The sequence below is a fragment of the Vespa mandarinia genome, chromosome 19, assembly GCF_050613455.1.
Source record: "Vespa mandarinia isolate Hongniang chromosome 19, ASM5061345v1, whole genome shotgun sequence".
Lineage (NCBI taxonomy): Eukaryota > Metazoa > Arthropoda > Insecta > Hymenoptera > Vespidae > Vespa > Vespa mandarinia.
This window is the reverse complement of record NC_140828.1, coordinates 4,156,759-4,165,632: the sequence shown is the minus strand read 5'-3', so window position 1 is coordinate 4,165,632 and position 8,874 is coordinate 4,156,759. Positions and strand designations below refer to the sequence as shown.

General features: G+C 26.8%; 1 pseudogene; it reads left to right on the top strand.

Annotated features, from left to right (window-relative positions):
* The first annotated feature begins 4,431 nt into the window (after positions 1–4,431).
* Positions 4,432–7,917, top strand: LOC118450823 (crooked neck-like protein 1; annotated as a pseudogene).
* The last annotated feature ends 957 nt before the right edge of the window (positions 7,918–8,874 follow it).

The window sequence follows — 8,874 nt, the reverse complement described above, 5'->3', positions numbered from 1 at the left end:
AACTTGTACTTGTATCTAACTGACAAATTTTTACGATTGTTAATAGATATTTTGCATAAAAGTATTTCTCTTTTGATAAAAAAGCATTTTTGATAAAATAGATATACATTTTTTTAGTTTAAGAATGTTAATTAAACATGGTTTTATAATGATTTACGTAATCAATGAGAACAGGCGTAATTCTTGACCGATTTTGATGAACGAGGTCGCATTTTAAAGACGAAGAATTAATTTAGCACATAATTTTTCTGAATTTTTGAGAAAGCTTTATTTTATAAAAAAAAATCGTATTAAAAATAGTATTTTTTCAAGAATAGTTTATAAACAAATAAAAAATTTTTCCAAAAATTCGACAATTATTTATCTTTAAAATAAGACCTCCTTCATTAAAATTGGTCACAAATTACTCCTGTTCTCGTTGATGAAGTAAATGATGTTTTCGACATTTTTCGCGATGAAGAAGTTTAATACTAGAAATTTGCGCCGGAAGAGAAGCTTGTATTCCCTCTTCTGATCATTATATACACAATTGAATGTATTGGGTTAGCAACTAAGTGATTGCGGATTTTGTCATTTCCTTCTTATTTGAAATCCGGCAATCACTTAGTTGCCAACCCAATAATATGTTTATATCCGTGAAATAATTCGTCTGTGTGCGTAAATAGCCGATGGTCAAATTTTCTAAATATTTTCAAACGCAAAGAAATGCGTTTCACAGAGAAGCTAAGGTAATTCAATCGGTCATTTTAATAAGCTTTCGAGTATTATTGGAGTTTCTCAAATATTGTTAAATTTTAGAAAAATTTATAATTCCTTATAGATTTTATAGATTAAAAAGATAGAGATTCTATGAGCAATGTATAGCACATTGGTAAGCATCTAGATTGATAATTAAAAAAATGTTAGATTCGAGGCTATAAATGATTCCGGTTATTTTTTTATTGTATCAATCTAACCAAAAATAATGAATTAATTTACTCTTTTTCTCCTCATTTTAAAATTTAGTACGATATTGCTATTCAATCTCTTATATTTATTTCCTCCAATGATGGTTGAATTTCTGATGATGATCTCTGCTGAATAGGACACAGCAGTATAATTTGTTCGATGACATGCGTATGAAGTATATATATTATAGTGAACATAGATATTATATATTATTTTTAAAAAAGATCAAAACACGAGTTCGTTTCCACATTACGAGATTTTTCTCCCAGTGCTATTAGATTGGCGCGAATGAAAAGTCGGATTCTTAAGTGAATATATTAAACTGCATATCTTTTTCCAAAAGCTGTTTATTTAATCAAAATATGCTCCATTTACTTCAATACACTTTTCTCAACTAGATTTTAATGCATAGATGCCTGTCTTGAAGAAATTCTGATCTTTAGAATCAATGAACTCTGATATGGCATTTTTCAGACTGTCTTCATTTTTGTACTGTTTAGCCCGTAAAAACAGTTCTAAATGTTTAAATAAATGAAAGTCGGTTGGCGAAAGATCCGGTGAATAAGGTGGGTGCTGCAAAATTTCATATTTTAATTCATTTAATTTCGCAATTGTTTTGTACGATGTATGTGCCCGAGCGTTGTCGTGGAGAAGTATTGGGCCATGCCGATTAACAAGTGATGGGCGTATAATTTTCAATTTTTCATGCATTTCTTCAATGTACTGGCAATACTTTTCGGCTGTAATTGTCATTCCAGTTCGAAGGAATGAGTAGTGTATTACTCCAGTCACATTCCACCAAACTGTGATTAAAATTTTCCGTGAATGAAGTGATGGCCGTGGAGTATGAGCATAAGCACGAGCCCCTATCAAGCCACCGAGCACACATTTTCCTATTGTCATAAAAAACCCATTTTTCATCACAAGTAATGATCCGATCGAAAAATGGATCTCGATTAAATCGGGTTAGCAATAATGTGCATACGTTCAAGCGATCCAACTTATTTCGCTCGGTTAGTTCGTGCGGTATCCACTTATCCATTTTTTTCACCATGCCAATTTCAGAAAGATGTCGCAATACTGTTGTATGATCAACTTCCATTCTGGCAGCAAGTTTCCTTGAAGAAACAGTTGGATTCGTTTCCATCAATGCTTTCAGAGCATCATTTTTCACAGACGTTTCGGGTCTTTCACGCGATTCATTTTGCAAGGAAAAATCACTAAACCGAAATTTTTCAAACCAACGCTGCTCTTTTCGATCGTTCACAGTATTCTCCTCAAACACCTGGTTTATATTGCGTGCAGCTTTTGCAGCATTATTATCAAGTTTATATTCATATAAGAAAATTACACGAATATCGGTTGAATTCATATCGGTGCAAAATTCAAAACAAATAAGAAAAGGAAACACTTTTGAGAAAATCTTCTTTGCTATAATGTGACTCTGGCAATGGACAGTACGACTATAAACCAAGTTGTGTCAAAAACAAAAGCATAACAAAAACAGGGAGACAAACGTTCACATTTAAAGAAAATCCGACATTTCATATGCACCGACCTAATATTTTGTTATGGTTTCCTCTGTAGGATTTCATATTATTACTATTACTACTACTATTACTATAATAATAATATGTAATATAATAATATAATAATAAGAATAGTAATAAGAAAAAATAGAAAAATATACTTATATTATATACATTATGACACATATGCTGACGGTAATTTATGGTAACAAAAGGAGTAAAAAGCGTCATTATATGTGTTGATTTTATGTGCGAACTCTCAACAAATCGTGTCCTTGATAATTTCAACGCATGACTACCTAACGATAGATACGACTAACCCTTTGCACTCTAAGCAATTTTTAATAAGATCTTTTAGCAACTCTAAGTTGTTTTTACAATGAGCTACCAGCTACTCCAGGAGTATTATACCAGATTGATTAGAATAAGCAGATGTCGAAATATCTCCTTATATGTATAAAAATACAAAGTTATTTATAATTGCCACCGCAGCAACGACAATAAAGTGGAGAAGAAAACAACATATCATGAAAAGTAGGTTTTCACCTGCTATCATTGTCTTACTATCTTATGGTCGTTATGTATTTGTTTCAATATTATTTCTTCACCACAATCAGTCGAAGCTGATTGTCTTTATTGTTATAATATAAAATGTACTAAATAATATCTAGATGTACATAAATAATATTTAAGTTTATTTTTATTATTATTATTATTATTATTATTAGTATTATTAGTATTATTAGTATTAGTATTATTATATTATATTTTATTATATATTATATTATATTTGATATGATATAATATAATATAATATAATAAAATATAGATTATTATCAGTAGTAGTAATGATAATTGAAGTAGGATAAAGTAGACTAATACTACAGGAAAAACCACATAAAAAATAGTGTTGGGAGTTCTACCTGATAGATAGTGTGGAAATGAAATCATGTTTTAATTTGTATAAAAATAATATAATATATAAGTATTCATTAATTATTTTTAAGAAAATATTCGACAAATTCTTATCTTTTATTGCAGTTTTGTATAATAATTCTTAAATGTTAATTATATTTATTATTTTCTATCTTTTTATCATGAAATAATTTGAAAAAGATAAGACTACATCGTATCTAACCACTGCGAGATAAACGGTCCCATCAAAGAAAGGTATATACATAAGAGCATGAAAATTGGAACTTCACATTTTACTTATTAACGCAACTTACTATAATCCAATGAAACCAATTATTATATATGCGTGAGAGTGTAATAACTAACCCGATACGATAGATGCACGATGGCGACAGATACCGTTGCTTGTTTCCTAGTTCATATTTTGCCCATACCTATCGCTAAGATCACACACACTTAGTGCAAAAGGTAGTTAACGTTAAATTCAACTAATAGTTTAAGTATTGGTAATACCAAAGGTTAATTTGTAATTTATTTTATTTTATAAAAATAACAATGACGTTGTAACAATGACCCAATGCTTTGGCGCAATAATCACAATTATGGCGATTTTGTTGCGAATGTAACCCGTTTTTCGGCAATACACTAACACGCCTTAGCGCCACTACACACACACGTAGGAAACTAACCAAACAAAGTGAGAACACGTAGGAAACTAACCAAACAGCAAAGACGCCGAAAACAAAGTAAACGAAAAAAATCCCGGGAACACAAAAGAAGACATTTATTCTTTCTCGGACTCTTCTTGAAGTCACAGCCGTAGCTACTGAAAGTCACAGTCTGATTATACCTATTGTATATTGAACAAAGCTAAATAAAAATACTACTATTGTTATTTTATGTGCAAAGTTTCGGCGCTTAAACTATAGTAGACATTTCTTATTATTAGATCGAACATTAGATCGGAATAGGGCTGTACATGAATAATTTACTTATACATTTTTATGTAAAGAATTCAAAAAGTACACAATAAGTTAATATGATATCCATGAATGTAATTATAGTGACTTCTTATCCTTCGAAAAAATGACTTGCGCGAATGCCACTATAGTGGCGTATCTTTTAAAAAGATAACATGCGAAAGTCATTATAATGACATTTAGTAGCTAAAAGATTAAAAGATCATATGCGATATGTACGGCGTAGAACGAACTAGTTGCGAGAATGTTTTCACGTGAGCGTAGACAAAGCTGTGTTTATTTGGTTAGAATAACGATTAACCATCGTCACGGAAAAGTCACAAAAAATATCCAAAGTTGCTAAGGTAAAATGATTATTATACATTATCATATTTTATTTTATAATTATAAATTATAGCATAAACAACTTATAATTGTAATATTTATTCACAATTAAAATTTTTTTTAGGTGAATAACAAAGCACCCGAGAAAATTTAAATCATAGCAAAACAGTTATTAAGAGAAACAAAGAAAAAAATCTTTATGCAATAATGTTAAACCTATCTATAATTTTACATAGAGAACAATTCATTTGTAAGTATTCCCTTTTCGCCACCTAAGCAGAAAATATAAAATCCCCATAAATTGGCTAATTATCAATATGGAAAATGAAATATCTATGACGACTATATGTGTAAGAATCAGATGGTTATAACGTATCTGATGAAATATGCCCGATGGGAAGAAAGTTAGAAACAATCCAGAGAGCAAGGTACTTTAAATACAAAAAATAGTACATTTTATAGTTTTAGTTGTATTAGAAATATTTCAAGGTTTTATATGTTCAATTTATTTGAAATCTGTATATGAACGTGCGTTAGATGTTGATCATAAAAACATTACATTATGGCTATATTATATTGAAATAGAAATGCGCAATAAGTAAATAAGTTATGCCAGAAATTTATTAGGTCGTGCAGTCACAATTTTACCTAGAATAAATCAATTTTGATACAAATACACATATATAGAAGAAATGTTAGAAAATATTACTGGTAAGATTTGATATAAAATTAGGGATTATTTTTTATTATCTATCTTGATTTTATAGAGATTTATTATAGAAACACGTCAAGTTTTTGAGCGATGGATAGAATGGGGACCTGACTAACAGACATGGCAAACATATATTAAATTTGAATTACGATATAAAGAAAAACAAAGAGCTAGGTAGAGATATATAATTGTATAGGGAGATTTATAGTTTTGTAATAAATGTAGGACTCAAAGTTTATGAACATTTTATAAACTTTTTCGGAGATGAGAACTTAGATGAAAAGCTATTTATAGCATTTGCAAGATTTTTAAGTATTATTTTAAGATAACAATATATTCAGTATCTCTGTTATAATAAGTATAATTTTAATATTTCTCTGATAGCATGATAGAGCAAAAATAATTTCTAAGTATGCTTTAGACAATATTTCAAAAGAAAGAACAAAAGAAATATATAATGCATATATCATACACGAAAAGAAATATGGTGATTTTGTAAGTAATTCATACTATAAAGATTAAGATTTATTTAATACGAAATATAAATTTAAAAGTTTTAAGTATTAATATGGATTTGTATAAATTTATAAAAAAAATAACACAAATTTCATAACATTTTTAAATATGCATTGAAGATGTAATAATTAGCAAAAGAAAATATCAATATGAGCAAGAAGTCAAGGAAAATTCTTCTAACTATGATGCACGGTTTGACTATCTGAGATTAGTAAAATCTAAAGAAAATCATAATGTTGTAAGAGCGTATGAACGAGCTATAGCAAATGTCCCTTCTACTAAGGTAATGAATATTTATATTTTAACAATTTTGAAGTCAAATTGAAGTTCCTTTTCATTAAATAAATTTTTTATAGGAGCATGGAAACGATATATCTATGTGTATATAAATTATGCTTTGTATGAAGAAATTGACACGGAAGTTATAGATAGATGTCGTCAAATTTACAGGTACAGTTTATCTTGTATAAAATTATTGTTATATATAAAGAGATAGCTTTATAATACTTTATTGTTGCATATAAAGATAAAATTTTATAATATTTTTTTATTTTTTAGAATCTGTTTAGATCTTATTCTACATAAACATTTCACATTTTTTAAGATATGGCTATGTTATGCATATTTCGAAATACAACAAAAAAATTTGACTGTTGCGAAAAAAACATTAGTATGCTATTATTATAATAATTTTTTTATTATTTATAAGTATTAAATTGTTGTATTTTTAAATATTTAATTTCATTTATTTCAAGGTATGGTATTGGATGTGTATTCCAAATACAAATTATTCCGTTGTTACAATAATTTAGAAGTACAATCTAGGAAATTTGACAGATGCAGGATTCTGTATGAAAAATTATTTGAATTTGTACTTCAAAACTGTACAATGTGAATAAAAGTAAACTACTTTTCTTATAGTTACATTTATCTTATGCTTTATTGTACTTATATTTATTTAATTGTCATAATGTCTATATAGTTCGTAGAATTAGAAACTTTATTAGGAGACTTTGACCGTCCTAGAGCTATTTATGAATTAGCTGTGTCGTAGGCGATTATTGTCGATTAAGTGTCGAAGTTATATTTTTATAAATTACTACTGAATGTAATTAAAGCTTTTTCTTTTATTTTTATTTTTTATCAAAAACATGTTTAATATTTTTATTATTTTTATTATTTAGTTTGCATATGCCTGAACTTTTATGGAAGTCATATATAGATTTTGAAATATATATATATATATATATATATATATATATAAAATAATATATATATATATATATATATATATATATATATATATTATTTTATATATATATATATTATTTTATATATATATATATATATATATATATATATATATATAAAATAATATATATATATATATATATATATATATATATATATATTAAACTCAATTTATAAATATTTTTACATTATAATACACGTTTGGATTATGCTAAATTTGAATTAGTTAATTCTCCATCGGAAGATGATGGTGATAATGTTACCTTAGCTCGTAGAATTTTTGAACGTGGGTATTGTGCATTATTTGCAAACGAAAGAAAGGACAAAGAAAGGAGAATATTACTTTTGGGAGCATGGAGAGATTTCGAAAATGAGGAAGGAGATAAAAAGAGTTAGATTAAAATTATTGTCAAAATGCCTAGAAGAATTAAACGAAGAAGACGAATGGTTGAAGAGGATGGAGTATATAATTTTTATAACATACATTAAATAGTACAATAACATTAAATAGTTTTGGAGGAATTTAAATTAAAAAGAAGTATTCTTAATTTATATTAAAAATAATCTGTATTAAATAGAAGATATTCGGCTTCGGGAAAAAGTATTCGACTTCGTATTCCCAGAAGAAGAATACCAAAGAGCAAATCTTAACTTCTTGGCATTAGTGAAAGCGTGGATAAAGCAAAAAATTTCTAGTGAAACTGCTCAAAATGAAAATTAACGATTAGAATTGGACAATTAAAATTAATTTATATCTTTTATATTATTATTATATTTATATTGTGTAAATAGGCAATATAAGTATTGTGTAGAATTTTATATTTATCTTGATTTATTTATAAAATGTAAAAGGTATAAAATTATGCTTTGATGATTTTTTTTGCGTAAATACAGTTTATATTTTATAAATAATAAACAATGTTCTATAATTTATATTTAAAATCTTTATATCTAAAATCCTGTATAATCACTTCTAATAACTTATATTTAAAAATGGTAATACAGGGATTTTACAATATATTATATTGTAAATATTACGAAATTTTACAATATATATATTATAAAATAGGGAAATTAATTAAAGATAGCATTATTTTATGCAAAGTAATCAGATGCTATTAGAAAGGTAGTAATTTAAAATAGTTTTTTTCATTAAGAACTTAGAACAAACTTTAACTATGATCACTCCGATTATTTAGTGCAATTAACGATCGGCAACTCTAACTTAAATTTTATATATGCTTGCGTATTAAGTTTGGAATATCTTACTTTAAATGCGACCATAACATGCAAGTAATAATCTTCAAATCATTTTAAAACAATCTTTATACATTTCCAAAAAAAATATAATTTTGATAATAATTAATAATCATATTTGATTTTGAAACTTTTTCTATGATTATAATTCGCTTATCTTCCCAAATTAACAGCAAATAATTTTTTTCTTTTCTGTCATTAAAGTGAAATGGATGCGTTTAGAATAAAATAAAAAAAAAATTAACTAAGATGCGAATAAAGAGTATACGGAATTTAGAGACACAATTGAGTGGTCGAAAAGTAAAATTAATAAGGAATAAAATAGTCAATGTGATGCCTGATAAACAGACTTGGAGTGATAAGGGTTAAATTATAATAAAGCAAATTATATTTGTGATATTGTAATATTTTTTACTTCATTTTAAAATACATTCAGCTGATA